Source organism: Bombyx mori, chromosome 4 (genome assembly GCF_030269925.1).
Source record: "Bombyx mori chromosome 4, ASM3026992v2".
Classification (NCBI taxonomy): domain Eukaryota; kingdom Metazoa; phylum Arthropoda; class Insecta; order Lepidoptera; family Bombycidae; genus Bombyx; species Bombyx mori.
In genome coordinates this window covers 13,586,294-13,604,786 of record NC_085110.1, presented here as the reverse complement: position 1 = coordinate 13,604,786, position 18,493 = coordinate 13,586,294, and the positions used below count along the sequence as shown (strand labels likewise).

Genomic DNA, 18,493 nt, shown 5'->3' with positions numbered 1-18,493 from the left:
TTGGTTGTATTGCTTAAAAGCTCAGTACAAACAGAAGCTACCGATGTATTACCGATATTCAATATTATTTATCTATAGTGTTGTAGCCTTGGCGAAATTTGTTATTATAGAGGTCTATGATAGTCTTTGTAAACCCTTGATAATGTTCAAACTTTGAATTTAAATTAATTATAGTCGAATTTCGACCACCAGGCCACCACTAGTTAAAGTGAAAACTCCATACTTAATTATCATGGCAGCTTATATTTGGTTCGTTTTTGTTCGTAGTTGGGCGAAAGATCGATCTAGTGCAATGTGACTACGACCTATATACGCATATTCTGCTACTATCTTACCTTAAGACATGTGATCGAAATACCGTGCACTGTACGATCGTGACATTTTATTAGCGCTAATTTACAATGCGATGTATGTATGGACATCCAGTAAAAGCCCATTAGTTAGTTCAATACTCAGAGAGCGTTGTCGAGACGGTGTAGTGCTAATCTAGATCACACGATACCACGCTTAACATTAACTATAATGACTAGAGTATTTGCTAAAATACAAATGCTTACTTTTGTATAAAAGCTCACAGTCCACTCGATGTTCAGTTGTTACCGGATTTCATAGACATCGCAATCGTAGTATTTTTGTTCGGTCTATACTACGTATAATCTTGTCAATGTTTGCAGAAAATAACTACCTATGATAAATATCGAACAATAAACAAAAAGGTGTTAATAAGAAAAGCGTAGAATATTCGAGAAGCCGTAAATGAATCCGAAAATAAAGAATAAATGCGAGATTAGGCCGGAAAATTATTTCTAAAATAATTATCTCTTGTTTTCAGTCTCAGCTTAAAAAGAATATTAGTTTTTCATGGACAGAAACTTTGAGGCCAATTTTGGTATAGCACCAAGGGGTGTCTTTTTATTCTGGCGATATTATTTCTGCCTGTGATGTACGGCCTACTTTATTACAAGAATATGCGAAAACGGGGCAATTTTATTAAAACGCTTCATAGATTTCGATTATTCGGATCAAGGCAAGTTATATGGTGATTACTTTGGTTCTTTCATAAAATTTATTTCATCTATGTACTAATCATTAAATTTTATAAAAAATAATCTTCCTCATGAAAAATTATTCACAAGTAATAAGGAGTTTTATATTGAAATCCGCTGTTTTTAAAAAGTGAAGCGGATAGTCAATCACAAAGTAAGAATTTATTACGATTTCGCATATAGAAAGTTTAATTGCGATATGAAATCCGAGATTACGCTAAAGTTGCAGTTTTACAGGTTTCACAAATTCAAGAGAAGCCTCGGCTGAGTCAGCTACAGGAGCTTGATATGAGGAAACGTTCGTCATCGGAAAAATTACGAGGGGAACTATTGCTGAGTGCGAGACCGTGATGAATTGAACACGTTTCGCGGGTTCAGCAATGCCTCCGTGTATTGATTCTAGAACTTTCGAATAGCATTTCATATAAGTTGAAGAATACTTTTAGGCACTATCCCTCGATGATTATGTGGCTAGTAAAAGTATATTTTTTATGACTATGACTCGCGAAAATGAAAGAAACTACTAAATGTTGTCTACTTTTGCTGTCGGATATTGAACAGTAAATCTATATACGTTAAACTTAATTTTCATCTTTGTCGATCAAAAACTGTCCGTTCCATTACTATTTAATTTAAAAAATTTGGTTTTATTATGTTTTTATTTGGAACCATGAAGAGAAAATTTATGAAATAGTTACCGTTTAGTAATGAAGTTAGTCTAGTAATGAAGTTGCCGTTTTACAGTACGGGCCATTTGAAATCTCATTTATGTATTGCTAACAATAAATTCGCAAAAAAAAATATTTAAAAAGAAATGATTTTTAAATTTTTTTTCTATGTGTATAATTACACATTTTTTATTAATACATTCCTTTTGCGAATATGGTTCCCAATTGTGATAATACCTGCATCAACGTAAACCTTTCTTGAACTCAAATTATTCACTTCTAGCAAAACCTAGGGTATTCCCTCATTAAACAGAAAAAATACACGCGAGAAAATAAAACACTAGCGAGAGAGATTTACAAGAAAAAGACGCTTATCTCAAAGCGAGAAATGTAGTCTTTAAAAATAATGAGACGCCCAGCGCCGGTTTAAGTACCCGTTGAAATGTTTCTAAAGAGAGACGATCATAAGCCCATAACTTACTAAAACATTGGGTAACCAAACAAGATCTCAAGGCAATTATCTGTTTTTACAGCGCAAATTACGGCCGACCTCTATGGCTTATATTCCGATAAGAAGCAGAAGATTAATATAAGATTATATACTATATAACAAAATAATGAAAGTTGCGAATATACGGTTATCAAACGCGCTATTACTTATACAGATATGGTTTTTGTACGATCGGAACGAGATCTGTTCTTTGTTATTTGTGGAACGCTGATCCTTCAATATTGCGTTATATTTTCAATCACTACACAATGATTTTGCCAGGGTTGCCCTTAATTTTATCATGATCTTTATTTTTCCTTAGGCACATTTTTTTTATATTATGTATTTAGCGATACTTATTTTTATGTGAAGTGCTCGAAGCGGCAACTAATACGAATATTGCATACAAGCAATTCGTTCGAAAAGTGAGTTCTGTTTGAATTATTCGTCGAAAACCCCTATTTAACTACGTAAACATAGTTAATTTACATCAAAGCGTCAGACGAAGTTGTTCTTCGAACTGAAAATGTTTGTGGTGACCGACAAACGATTGTTATTCTGTCAGGTGGCTTGTTTATTTAAGTCAATCTATATATATAAAAATGAATTGCTGTTCGTTAGTCTCGCTAAAACTCGAGAATGGCTGGACCGATTTGGCTAATTTTGGTCTTGAATTATTTGTGGAAGTCAAGAGAAGGTTTAAAAGAAAGATAAATATGAAAATGCTCGGAATTAAATAAAGGTAACAACTTTGTTTTTCCTTAGATGTGTCCCCCGTCGGACGGATTCCTTTTGTTTGTTTTAAGTTTATTTTATACAAAACTTTAGGTCATCTATTTATCGATTGAGGCACTACGAAGTCTGCCGGGTCAACTAGTTTTAAATAAAGATTTATTTAATTCCCACAATCCGAAAATTTTAATAGTTTTTATCGCTTATAAAACATTATGTCTATGAACTAGCATTTCATTATTTTGTCTTTGTCATCAGTATGCGATTTTTTGTATAAATGATAAAATAATTGAAAACGGTTCGAACTGTTACCAATAGCCAGAATAACTGTTTAATCCAACTAAAAATAATAGGTCAATACTTAACTAGTTTAAATCTCGTGTGCTTGGTTTTATCGAATCACGTACATAATTATGTACATATAAAATAATATATAATCTAAAAAATCAGCGCTGTTCAATTCATCTACTTTGAATAGCATTAGCTGAGCCACCTCATTTTGCCTTTTTTTCTCTTCTTTTATTTATCTAAATCTGTTTGAAAGGCAATAAATTATTTTATTATTATTATAGTATAGTAGTTTTCAAATTTTATTCACTTTTCATTTTTAAACTTTGTTTTAAAATATTTTACCTGTCAAAATCAATAATAGTATCATTTATTTTATAGTTTATACTTGTATTTTTAATGGTACAGACGTGTTTTCCTTAATGACGATACAGTCAATGCTTTCGGTGTTGTTGTTGTTGTAGTCCTAGGGTACCCCGCTGGTACATGGGGGCCTCACAGGTTGTCTCCAAAGTGGCCTTCGGTGTAGTATACTACAAGTCAACCCACTGAGTTTCTCACTGGATTTTCTCAGTAGATCGCCATTCCAATCTGGTGGTAGATTCTGTGAAGCATTGCTTTTGCTAAGGCTAGTGCTAGCAAACTCTCTCTGGTTGAGCCCGTGAGCTCGCCCACCAGCCATAGATCATTGTTGGAATAGCCTCTTAGGCTACTGGCGAATACCTAGAGAAAAAAACCAAATCTATGTTTTAGTTAAGTTCAATCTTAACTGATTAAGAGTTTATTTGGTAGTAGTAGTAGGCCACTGATATTAAAATAGATGAAATAATAAATACAAAAATGTACCTAATAAACATACTAATAATTTCTGTGTACTGCAAGACGATTCTCAGATAAATTTATCAGTCATTTGTCAAGGCTGGTTATGGGAACAAAATATTGTTGTTGTCTAATAAAGACGGCAAACAGAGGGCATCCGTTTGTGTCGGAAATGTCAGCGGATCCGCACCAAGATTGATGTGCGCTCGCTAAGAACCGCTTTGCCTTACATTGGTAACAGAGTTATTTTTTTCTTGCTGATAAAACAACTCAAAGCATAAATCGAACTAAGTCACTTGAAATTTGGAAGATAATATTAGTTATAGGTAGACGATCGAAACGCTTTCTTCTTGATCTTAAGTAATCGCTTATGGGCATCAAAAATACCCGTACCATAACGAAGCCACTGCTACTGTTACATAAAAACGCAGTATACTAGTGACAATTCGTGTGAATTCACACCACTTTTCACAACTACATTTTCTTCACCACCTTCTATTAAATACATTATTGAAGATCGCTTCTAAATATATTGAGCTATTATAGAGTTTACCATGCACAGCACACACAGAAAAAAGTTTTTAACCGACTTTGTTTTACCTATTTGGATAATTAAATATATCTGTAAGAGGGTTTTCGGGTTTTCACCGCAACAGATAACCGGAAATTCGGGAAACAGGAAGTTGCTTTGCGAGACAGGAAACGGCAATAAAATCATTCAAGTGCGTGTTCGGAAATGTGAACCTATTAAATTTCTAAAATGGGCATTAACAGCTTTATTTTTTTGATTTTGCGTTCGCACGTTACTTATACGATCGAGTTCAAACTTGATAGCTATGATTGGCATTTCAAGGAATTAGCAAACTTACAACCAAGATCGGGTTTCACAAAGAAAATTTATAAGTTACTAGCTGACTCGGCAGACTTCGTAGTGCTTCAATCGATAAATAAAAGACCTAAATTTTTGTATAAAATAAACTTAAAAACAAACAAAAGGAATCCGTCCGACGGGGGACACAATAATGGGAAAACAAAATTGTTATTTTTATTTACTTCCGAGCGTTTTCACATTTATCCACCTTTTAAACCTTCTCTGGACTTCCACAAATGATTCAAGACCAAAAATAGCCAAATCGGTCCAGCCGTTCTTCGCAGTTCGAGTTTTAGCGAGACTAACGAACAGCATTTCATTTTTATATATAGATACTGAATGTTAATGTTAAATATTTTAAGAAGTTCATTTACCTCTTGCAGTGCCGTATGGGAAACTGGGGGGGATCGATAACATGTTGCTTCCGGGACAGCTCGTACAACCTTTACCCGCGAAGGCATAGTTGGCAATTATAGAAAACTGACACGGAGGGTGAATTTTTTTTGTCCGAAATTCATACTCACACTTCTGCATGTTTGCGAAATGTATAGGACGAAAAAAAAAACATCGCATAGCGAACGCAAGACAGACATTTGGAATATTCTGGTCGCGAAGAACTGTGGGATCTCTGTCATGAAATGCCGATGAACCACTAGATCAAGCATCTTAAATAGACGTGGATCGGTTACACCCACAAAAGAACTACCAACAACATTTTTCTGAAACGCATTGAACAAATGACGTCCTTAGAACATCTGGAGGCGTTCACTGGTAGCTGAGTTTGAGACGATTGGGTTAAAGTGGTCCGAGGTGAAGTGCATAAGACAGAACACGACGACAATGTACTATAGATAGGTACTTCGTGTCTACCCAGGGGCCACAGGATCGTCAATAAAAAATACTTTATGTGAAATCTGAACGAACTGCAAATAAATTTTTTTAGTATGTAGCGGGTAGCCACCGTACAACGCAAGATATTTGACAGATGCCTGAATCTCGCTTACGACACCCACAGACACAGCCCACTGAGTTTCTCGCCGGATCTTCTCAGTGGGTCGCGTTTCCGACCCGGTGGTAGATTCTGCGAAGCACTGCTCTTGCTAGGGTCAGTGTTAGCAATTCTCCGGTTTGAGCCCCGTGAGCTCACTTACACAAGCTAGGGTAATCTGAAATAGCCTCTCAGGGCTATCAGCATAGGTAGGAAAAAAATAACATTCGGACCGTCGGTCTACCGAGCAATATCACCCACTCGGTGGGAAGATCTTTCCCTCCGTCGTTTAAATATCCCAAAAGTAAATACAAAAATATATCTGAAAATGTCTCTCGAAAAGAAAAAAAATGGCTAAAATCTAAATATCTTGAAATTGTAGATACTCCTCTTAAATAACTGTCTCAATGTAGTATTCAGTCAAAGCTACTTTATTACATCAGCTTAAGATTCTAAGATTTAGAATTTAATTTAGGTAATGAACTTAATTAATTTTAGTTAATGAAACGGCCAAGTAATGAGGGAAGGAGCTCTGCTGTTACTAGATCCTGAGCAATCGAGATTTATTAGTTTGTATTTATAATATTACGTTGTCCCATAAAAATAATTTTATTCAAGGACGCGTAATTAATGTATAACAATTTCGTTTATTTCTAAGAATAACGTTATTAATCTAAACAAGCGTTTCTTACTCCTAAATAATATGGGTAATTATTAATAATCGTTACTCAACATGAATAAATGTTATTAGTAGAGAAAAAAATCATTACAAATTTTCACCACGGTGCCGCGGCGTTGTGTTGGTTCTATATTTTTGGAGGTTTCTGCGGGAGCGAGTATCGCCAAAAGTTGAACAAAAAGAGAGGTAGACCGAAGCTAGGTAATGAGAAGTAGACGTACCTGCCTTCTTGTCGCTGGCTTCTTACAGGCAGCAAAATCCAAGTAACGTGACTGGTGGACGACGTGTAATGGCGGCGGTTTGCCTGACGACTTGGCGGCACTCCTCTAGATTGTTTGTTTTCACAAAACGGGTACAACACTCGCGCAACGACGAGGATGATCGTCCGTAAGAGTTCATAAAAGAAATGTATTAAAAGTCCAAAAACATATTGAGATGAAAACATGCGGTGTGTGCGGTCGGTGATAGACTTTTTTTTCTTTTTTTTATAACTGGCCATGCAAAGTTTATGTCTACTCTCATTAAAAAAAGAACCAGTTATATATTGTGTCTATGGTGTTGTTTCTGATAAATTATCTAGCCATTTAATCAGTATTGATACATATTCGAATTATTTTATATTATAAGATTGATATTCATTGTTTATCTTCGTAAAAACTTATGTTGAAATGAAACTGTATTAATATTCTGTATTGGAACACCAAAGAATATAATTACGCTCTACCGTGGTGCGGCATTGAAAGATTTCTACAGCAGGCGGTAGTAGCACGGCTTCACGACTGACGATTGAAGCCGTAAAATAATTTACTTTTTGTTGTTTGACAATGATCTAAAATCGATTGGTTGGCTGGATGATCGTTTGTAAAGGCTTCCCAGAATGAAAAACTTTTTTGATTTTGATTTCTGAGATAATTGGCTCTATCTTGCAGTTCAAACTTTATATTCATAAAAATTCTACTTACACTGTAGTTTCTTAACGTGATACATTTATAATCTAATGGCTTTGCGACAAAGCCCTGTGATGAGCATACCTTTGAGAATAGTTGCCGCTAAATGCTTGATTCACGATCAATAATGATAATTTTGGGAAATATATACATAGGAAATAGGATCTCAATTACACTAGTAAGTTAATAAGAAACTTCTTATTTTATTCACATATAATTATTTGGTTACCCTAGAAAATTAGAGCTCAAAGCTCAAAAATTACTATTTCAAATTCTCATAAGTATCATGGGAGATATAAGGTAACGATGAATGTATATTGTACGTAAATTTTAATCGCCTTGGCCTATACTTGGTTAATAAACTTAATTAGCACAGCCCCTTAATCCTTACCCGGCTTAACTTGCCCGGCTAAATCTACGATATTCGAAATTTTAGTTCACGATGCTAAACCATCACTACATAGTATAAAACAAAGTCGCTTTCTCTGTCCCTATATCTGTTCCTATGTATGCTTAAATCTTTAAAACTACGCAACGGATTTTGTTGCGGTTTTTTTTAATAGATAGAGTAATTAAAGAGGAAGGTTTACATGTATAATAGCATTAATGAAATAGTGAAAAAATTAATAATAAATTACAATTTCCGAAGCGAACCGAAGGCGGGTCGCTAGTAAGATATAATGTGAAATACATGACTTGTTTGACTGACAATTATTATGAAAAATATTACCGCTTTACAGACGACATTAAAAAAGGCAACAAGTAATTTTAATAAAAGAATAAAATTCAAAGATTCCAAATCACAAAATGGTGGTTATAATTGATTTAATATGCAGGTGCTGGGAGGAGAAGGAAGAGGCTTCTTTACGCATATTGTGCGAACTTTAAGCTTTATGCATTCAAACTATTCACTAGAACATTCTCTGCTCTAGGATCGCAATATTTATTTGGAATCAAAACGAATCAGTAAAGACGACCCACAAAAAATGTCGAGGAAAAGATATGGTGAAGGTTTTAGTATCTATAAGCAAAGGATTTCTTGAGAGACTTTAAGCTAAACAAAAAAATCATAAAATAATCATGGAGCAAATCGATGTGCACCCATATATTATCGTGGTATGGATATAGTTAGGTATGGGGTCTAGTCTCGCGACCCACTTCCGAACCGCTCGGCAGCCAGTCCGTTTTTCTCCGACCGGAAATGAGATTTCCCGACAGATATAATGGCTTTCAACGGATTGCGTCATGCGAGCTTAGGGAAACCGCTTGCATAATTGTTAAAATGAGTTGTTATTTTTATGAACGTTATAGTTTTAAATAGTTCAGAAATATAAAACTAGACTTGAGACTGTGAAGTACAAATCTGTTCAGTCCGATTTTCAATATTAAAATACAAACAGTCAAATTATAAATTTAAGTTAAAGAATTTAACGGGAAATCTTGTTGCATTGTAAGGCGTGTTATGAGCACGCATGAGAATCAGCCCATCGTCTCGTTTATTTATGCTATGACGGGAATCGAATCGTAAAGATTTTCAGGTTAGGAGCCCGTGAGAAAGTAGTTGTGGAAGAGGTAGGATAGGCAAATTTTCTTTTTTACCTTTTTTTTTTATTGCCTTTGTAGTCAGACGGGCATACGGCCCACCCGATGGTGAGTGGTTACCATCGTCCATGGACTTCAGCAATGCCAGGGACAGAGCCAAGCCGCTGCCTACCGCTACCTACCTAACAATTAGTAACCTACGGGGCTATTCATATTATGCGCGGATAGATGAGTGGGCTCACGGACCCAACCTGAGCGAATTTACTAACACTATCAATTAGACATGCGAACGTGGTCTACATTTTTTCTCAAGATTTGGCCAGGTTTAGCCACATAAGGGTAGAAAAATTTTTTTTTTTACATAATGCCGTTATAGTTAAGTCATTTTGTCTAAAGTATTTACAAGTTATATGCAAAAACCTTCCTCCTTTATTGCTCTTTCTATTAGTGACTATCCAAATGAGATCCGTTAGTTTAGATTAAGTTAGCGGAGAAACAAACAAAAAGAAGCAGCAATTTTGTGTTATACTATTCAGAAGATTTACAGATCGTTGTATTTTATCTATACATAAAAATAAAATTGGAGTGTCTGTTTGTAATATAGAAATAACCGCTTTTTACTCCATACATATGAATATGTATACGGTATATACACCAAAATAACATTGTTTACAATTTTGTGAAAAATGTTTTTCTGTCTGTCTGTCTGTCTGTTTGTTCCGGCTAATCTCTGGAATAGCTGGACCGATTTTGACGAGACTTTCACTGATAGGTAGCTGATGATATAAGGAGTAACTTAAGTTTAAGTAAACTTTTTTTAAGACTAGCTTCGCCCCGCAGCATCTCCCGCGGTACGACAATAACCGCAGGTAACATCGTGGGACTCAGCTATCAATAATAAAATTTAATGTTTCCGAAGCGAAGCGAGGGCGGGTCGCTAGTTTTTGAATAAAAACAATTGAATAACTTTAATTATGTATTTCTCAAGAAAACAGAATGAAGAGATTTTTTTAATCTAATAAATCTTTAGAAAGAACACGCGTCAGTCAGTGGTTTTATTTACAAAAGCGAGAGAAAGAGCTCCCCAAACGCAAGCCACTAGGCAATTTACGGAACAATATTATGTTCTCTCACTACACAAAGTATTAAAACTGTAATTTGTCTGTACGATTATTTAATTTTGTACCTTTAAGCTGAAATTATTTCACAAGCGAAACGGTCTTAGTTTAATTACGAGGTTGAGAGTGTTGTGACCAATTTAGCAACGCCCCATACGGAATACGTAATGCGAAGGAAATTTTGTGAAAGAAATATGTAATGTTTTAGTTCTCGTTCTAGTAGTGAGTTAAGTTTTTTTTTTTTATTGCTTTCATAGGTGGACGAGCTCACCACAGCCTACCTGGTGTTAAGTGGTTACTGGAGCCCATAGACGTCTAGAACGTAAATGCGCCACCCACCTTGAGATATAAGTTCTTTTTTTTTTTTTTATGATTGAAAGATTACTGGTGGCCCGGAGGCCTTTCCAGTTTCACCAGGACACGTGGGCGAGCAAAGGCTCAGCCAGGAGAGGTGGGATTTGCTAACAGCTACCCGAGCGCCTCCGAAGGAGACCTAACAGCTCAAGAGTAGCTGCTTCGCGAATGAATCTACTACCGGATCGGAATCGCGACCCGCTGAGAAGATCCGGCGAGAAACTCAGCGAGCTGATTCATGGGTTAGGTTGCACGGCGAACTCTTTGTCGAGTTCGACGAGTACGGTTACCGAGGTCCCTAAGCCTGCTCCTAGTATTAGAGCTGAAGGCGTCTAATGCAAAGGTTATTGGATCTGATGGATCCGTAAGGACGTGTCTAGGGCGTCGACGGTGACTGGCTCCTGCGTGATCAGGATTCGGGGAGTAGTCAGCGGCGGCAACGATAAGGCGATTATCATGACGCATAGCCTTATCGAAGTACCGTTCCGACGCTGACTTCATGTATTTCTGGATAGATTCGAGGCCCAGGTCGTCGTGTAGGTCAACGTTCCTCACGAACCACGGAGCTCCGACGGCTAACCTGCAAAAGCGGGATTGTAAAGATTGGAGGGTGTCTATGTGTGTGCGGGCCGCGTGAGCGAACACCACACTCGCGTAAGTCATGACGGGCCTAATGCAAGTTTTGTAAAGTGTCACCTTGTTCCGAAGGGACATTTTACTCCGCTTACAGATCATGGGGTAGAGTCTACCGAGAATAAACGCGGCACGGTCACGGACTGATTTTATATGCGGGCGGAATGTCATCGATATATAAGTTCTAAGGTCTCAAGTATACTTACAACGGCTGCCCTACCCTTCAAACCGAAACGCATTACTGCTTCACGGCAGAAATAGGCAGGGTGGTGGTACCCACCCGCGCGGACTCGCAAGAGGTCCTACCACCAGTGGGTATTTGGTAGGGTTTGAATTAAATTATATAGGTCTCGTTACTGAACTTACTTTATCAAAGTTAGGTTGATTTCCACAAGGCCTGTACTAACTAAGCACCGTGTATAGACAAGGTTAGGATCCGAAATTACGGTTTAAATTTTTTCTGTCGATTTGCTACTGTTAGTCAAATATTTTACCAAAGATATATGTTTCAACCAGCAATGCGGTTAATGATTGCTAAAAACAGCGATACAATCATACAAGGCTTAAAATTTATCATTCGTTATTTCAACAGCTTAGTAGAAAATCGCTTAAAGTCGTCGTGGCCTAAAAGATAAGACCGCGTTGTTGCACCGCGAGTGACACCGCGGGGCGAATCTAGTCTAAAAAAAGTAAACTAAGTTACTCCTTATATCATCAGCTACCTATCATTGCAAGTCTCGTCAAAATCGGTCCAGCCGTTCCAGAGATTAGCCGGAACAAACAGACAGACAGACAAAAATAGTAAAAAATGTTAATTTGATGTATATTCATATGCATGTAGTAAAAATCGGTTATTTCAATATTACAAACAGACACTCCAATTTTATTCATATGTATAGATATGATGATTGGTAGTGGAACAGCTCATAAAAAAACAATCGCCAAGATAAAAGTCATTATCAGATGCTTTGTTTCGACAGAAAACGTTTTCCAATGAGCAGAAAGCGTATAAAACAAGCTTGTTATGGGGAATAAAGTGAGTTGTCAAGAGCGAGAGGCCATTAGTCGTGGTGGATCTGCGACAAATGGCTTGAATAATGACCGTTGCCGGTTTAAATGTTTGACTAACTGCCGTCTGCGGTCACGGTCGTTACGGATGTTTATTTTATGCTTGTTCTGTTAATTTTCTAAAAACGTATATTTTGCCATTGCAAAAATTTGCTTATTTTTTTTGGTGGTTTTTTTTATGGTTCTAATAACACATGCAAGTAAATTAGATAAGGGGTAATCCATACACTACGTCACACGTTATAGGTTATTACCGGAATGTGACATTGTGTGAGAAGGGGCAGGGAAGTCAAAAACTTTGTGACGTCAATAGACGTTAATATTTAAAATACTAAAACGCGAAATTTATATGTGAATTTAAAACTTTAAAAATTTACGATTTCATACTATACATTATAATATATTATATCTACGCAACAACATTAAACCTCTAAAGTGGCATTATAATGCAAGTGTGACACTAAAATTACCGAGAATTCTGAATGGTAAGGGTTTAAATAGGTTTAAGTCGTCGGTGAATGCTCTTAGTAGATAGTGATTCTATTAAGGATTATTTAATGAAAATAAGAAAAAATATATGGAAATAACTATCTTGTTTTCATTATTTTTAAAAACGTGCATAAAATTCAAAAATGTGTGACGTCACATTAGAGGGGAGAGGGTTCTAATAAATGTTACAGTTACAATCTGTGACAAGGATGGGAAGAGGGGTTAAAAAGTCCCAAAATTCGAGTGACGTCGTAATTTATGGATGCTCTCTAATGGATTGTAGAAATGTCAATAATTTGCGATACCAGAGACAACAATAACCATATAAATTAATTAAGTTTGTGCCCGTTAAAAGCCAGTAATTTTGATTACTTGTCTTTGCTGTAAAACTTCCTATAGCTTATGAGTGATTTGTGCAAAGGTCTCGCATACGACGCTCTCTGCATTCAATACAATGGGTGAGGCTTCAGGAAGTTGATGGCGCTGTCTCGTTATCTAATACACCTCGGATGTCTGCCGAAGCTCATGTCGATTATTTCAGTTATATTTTTCGAAAAAGAATAGTATCAATACTAAAAGCAGAGCTCATGTTGACACAAATATAGTCCTAACTGGGTTAATCAATTGTTAGAATTGTTCTTAAACCTACGCACCAAAATACAAATGCTAGATGTTCAAGACGAACTATGCCATAAAAATCTGCTCTGTAATACGTAAGTGTAAAAAAAGTTTTACCTAGAATTAATTATACATATAGTTGTTCCACATATGTGTTCGCGACTAAACTACTGTTAAGTGGTTTCCGCAACCCACAAATATAACAATAATGCCCCCACCTATTTTGTGATACGAGGTGTAAATCTCAATTCTATAGTAAATTGCAGCCCCAACCTTTCTAACTGGAACGCGTGACTGCTTCGCTATAGAAATAGACAAGGTGGAGGTGCCTACCCATACTACTGTCCGCAATAACCCTCCTTTCATTGTGTGTGTATCTAAAAATCCTATCGGTCACACAATAAAAACCGCATAATTAGCGGAACAATCATTTTCACGCCAATATGCTGTATATGCGAAGAGCAAATATGCTAAAAACAATAAATATGTATAATTTCCTATATTGATATCGATTTATATACGTCCGGTGAAGCTAGAATAACCGCTCGAGGTTATTAGCATTGGTAGGAAAAAAGTAAAAAGATTTAAAAGTAGGACAAAGGTGAAGGAAACCGAAACACATTTCATCATTAATACTCAAATTATGTATTTGTCAAAAACAGCTAGCTCATGTTTCGAACATAACATTTTCGTATGTATGTACTATTACGAGTAGTATACCCGTATAGAATGTTTGGTACCCTTTTGAATACGCTGTCTGCAACTTGCAGCATGCTTTCTAGAAACTGCTACTGTACCTTTATTGTATTTCATTACCATAGCACGAAAATCATGCAAAGTTCAATCTATAATCTAAACCTCTGAAATAGCTTATAATATTATCATATAATGATTTTAATAGCAGTTGTAAATAACCTGTTTAAGCGATGGTCCTACCGCCTCTGGCAATATAATACACCTATACTGCAGCAAAAATCATAACAGCAGAGTATATTTAGTTGTCTTAGCCAAAATAATAAGGAAACATGTAATGATTTTACTTTATGTAGTTGTAAAATTATAACTTCTTACTTCACATCTTAATAATTTAGTTTAATAATTTTATAGGGTTTAATGTTTTTGATTGAGTTACGTGGAACAAAGAATGTATGACGTATGTATAAAATATGGATGATGTTTCCATTATTTGATGTTATTTTTGAAAGAAGCGGCCTGGTATTAGGTATTTACTATAGTCGACTTCATGTCTCGAACACCAGACAGGCTGTGAGTCATTTCACTTATCTATAACAATGAAATATTAATTATGCCTTACGGAGATTATGAAATGAACTGTTAATAGCTGAACAAATCGCAGAGACTTCTTTTTACTTTCAATTCGTTCAACAAAATGTTTATTATAATTTAGCCAAGAGGCAACTATTTTTAATCTTAATAATACGTCCACTGAATTCATATTCTTCACCTTAGTTAAAGTTAAATATGAATGTATCTGTTACTGTAGATAGGGTATTTTGTGAGCCCGCTCGAATGGGTGCAGCCATTCCGCCTATTTCTGCCGCGTAGCAGTAATGTGTTCCGGCTTGAAGAGTGGGGCTGCCGTTGAACTACAGAACCGTAAGCTCGTCTAGTCAACTGTACCTAAAAGAAAAATATCGGGACATCTATACTAATATATAAATCTACAGTGGTTTTTACGGATGTTCCGTTCTAACTACTGAACCATGCATCCGATTGACTTGAAACTTGGTATCCATGTAGAAAATACATGTACTTAATGGATAGGCTAATATTTATATGAGTGTTGGACTCCCTAATAATAATGACAATAAATAATAATATTAATTTTAAATGCCCAGCGAAGCCGGCGAGTACGGCTAGCTACACTATAAAAAATATTTAAAATAATAAAAGACAAACAATATTTAATCTATTCTCAATTTGACCACAGACGTCAAGAACAAAAGTTTGACAATAAATAGTATGCATCCGTGTGTGCGTCAAATACATGGTATGTAGTGTGTGTAATGTGTTTTGAAGTCGTCGTGGCCTAACGGATAAGACGTCCGATGTTCGAATCTCAGGCGGGTACCAATTTTTCTAATGAAATACGTACTTAACAAATGTTCACGATTGACTTCCACGGTGAAGGAATAACATCGTCTAATAAAAATGAAACCCGCAAAATTATAATTTGCGTAATTACTGGTGGTAGGACCTCTTGTGAGTCCACGCGGGTGGGTACCACCGCCCTGCCTATTTCTGCCGTGAAGCAGTAATGCGTTTCGGTTTGAAGGGTGTGGTAGCCGTTGTAACTATACTGAGACCTTAGAACTTATATCTCAAGGTGGGTGGCGCATTTACGTTGTGGATGTCTATGGGCTCCAGTAACCACTTAACACCAGGTGGGCTGTGAGCTCGTCCACCCATCTAAGCAATAAAAAAAAAAAATGTTTTCTTTATTGATTTAATGTATCTTTTATGCATTATTTTAAAATAAATATTAGCATTGTGCACTTCTTCTCTATATTCTACATAAGTGTGGAAAACTTCATACTCCTCCATCCGCGCAATTTTCGTAAAAAGGGATACAAAAGTTTTGCTTCACGTATTAATATATAGAGATATGTTGGTCGTTTGTTTTAGTGTGGATACGAGTGCGGGTAAACGTTCGACAATCAAGTCTCGATCTGAGTGCACGATCCGGTTCGGGTGGCAGACAGCATGAATAAATTGGGGCCAGAGATACATTTTACGACGCCGCTCCGTACGATACGATGCCTATAGTCACGAAAAAAACTTTTGTATAAGACCGTTATTATTTCTAGCCGTTTCCTATTGTTCAGCGTTTTCCTTTTATATATACCTATAAAAACATTTAAGGTACAATCAGTTTTAGTCAAAGACCTACCTACTTTTTTTAATTGTTCGGTGACCTCGGAGTTTGTCATTATGTTTTGACAATTAGGTACCGAAAATGTTAGAGATACAAAACCTTCCTTCCAAAAAATTATTTTAACCATTGCTTTGAATAAAAATTGAATGAAACGTGAAAGATTAGGTAGTAAAATTAGCAGTAAAAAAGCAATTCCTTTTTGCATGAACTAACTAAAATTAATAATGACGGTGAAAATCTATTGAATAAATAGATCGGTATTTATATTTTTTTAGTTTTAAACAATAGTTCTTTTGGCTGAGTTTGTCAGAAAGGTGACCTCAAGTAGTCTTTACTAAATCTGAATTTAACACTTGATAGTTAAACAATAGTTTTTAATAAAAAAAAAGGGTCAAGTAATTAAATATTGTTAATTATCAAATCACACTTAAGTTGTACACCAATATGCTTGTATTAGACACTAAAAGGCATATGTAGTAAGTACCTTTTGTTAGTAATTTGCAGAGTGCACATATTTTCTTAGAAACAGGTTACCGACAAAAAAATCACGATATTAAGAAATTGTATGTTAGTGTAAGCTGTTGAGTATATTTCCATTATTTTTGTGTGGGCTTCCGAATATTATTAGTCACTTAAAATGTATAAATTAAACAATAAAACCAATAAATGTAATGCTCAGTATTTTTTTTTTTTTTCATTTCGATTTGCGACATTTTGGCTTCGATGTGTAGCTTACAATGTTTCATTAACACTAGTTTTATAACAAAATTAAATTATGAAGACGTTTTGTCAAGTTACAAAGTATGTAAATTATAAGTTTAAGCTGACTCTCAGGCGGCTCGTTGGTCTAGGGGTATGATTCTCGCTTTGGGTGCGAGAGGTCCCGGGTTCAAATCCCGGACGAGCCCAACTCTTTTTGTATTTTTCTAACGTAAAATTATTATAATTTACATTCATAATAAAAATTAGATGAAGTAAACAATCGAAATGAAAAAAATATGAATCAATCTAGAAATAGTAGACTAAAAATTTTATATCGTCAAGTTTTTTCAGTTCATTAGCATATTAAACAACACGATGTAAATATATATTAAACAATGACATGTCGAACATGCTCAGGGAATAATAGGATCGAGATGACTGCTTCAGGTACGAAACTTTTTAATAAGCTTAATAAGTTTCATATGAAACTATTTGATTATTGTTTTCCACAGCTACGCCTAATTAATAATAATTACACTATCTATAATTTTTATTATAATGTTCACATTAGCATCATGCTGCCAATTTTTATCGTATCATACCAAGATGTTTTTAAAGTAAAGGTGTGTACGGTACTATGGACCAGCATTGATTTTATTATTTCCTTAGCAAAGTAGTCATGCGTTCTGATTTAAAAATATTTTATTTATTAATACGAAACGATTTTTAATTCTTTTGTTTGTGTTTTTTAATGATAGCCAGCCTTCGGGATTTATGTTACCGTATGTAATTATTTTTTTGTTTAATTTATTTATACATTGCCTTTCAAAAAAATGGGATGCTTAGGTCGATTGTATGATAGTAAATATGTACGTGTGGTATGTTTTAAAAATATCTAAATATTTGCATAATCGTTGTGATCAAAAAAATAATTAGGGAACTAACTTGTAATCTACCCTTTTCGTCGGGTTTGGTGAGTCGGAAACTATATAATAACAATAAAAAACGCGAAAATAATAACGATAGTTAAAAAAAATTTATAAATTATCAAAATGTTTATGAATTATTTGACTGACTGCGATACCATGGGTAATAAAATAATATTATTAGCCTATCAGGTTAAGGAAAATATTTTAAATGAAATGTGTTAATAAGTTATTGTATAAGATAAACACATAACATACAAAATTTCAATCATTTTAAACGTGGCTCGTTGGTCTAGGGGTATGATTTTCGCTTAGGGTGCGAGAGGTCCCGGGTTCAAATCCCGGACGAGCCCAAATCTTTTGTATTTTTTTGTAATTTTGATTTTTTTTCTACTCTATTAATAGCAAATGTAATTCTCTACATTAACTATTTAATATTCAATTAAGTTGCCGATTACGAAGAGCCCCATAGATTAAAGTAGGTATTGATGCTTAATTTTTGTAGACTTGTTCAATATGAACACTTGATATTATAGTCTGTGGTAAGTCGACGAACTCGAGGCAAATTCGTCGAAGAGCGTTTACTGAACCCAATTCGTTTTTGATGATCAGACGCTAT

General features: G+C 35.4%; 2 non-coding genes across 2 annotated transcripts; both read left to right on the top strand.

Moving 5' to 3' along the window:
• The first annotated feature begins 17,082 nt into the window (after positions 1–17,082).
• TRNAP-UGG (transfer RNA proline (anticodon UGG)) lies at positions 17,083–17,154 on the top strand. The gene has a single exon. It is a non-coding gene; the product is annotated as a tRNA-Pro (tRNA).
• Positions 17,155–18,155: 1,001 nt separating this feature from the next.
• TRNAP-AGG (transfer RNA proline (anticodon AGG)) lies at positions 18,156–18,227 on the top strand. The gene has a single exon. It is a non-coding gene; the product is annotated as a tRNA-Pro (tRNA).
• The last annotated feature ends 266 nt before the right edge of the window (positions 18,228–18,493 follow it).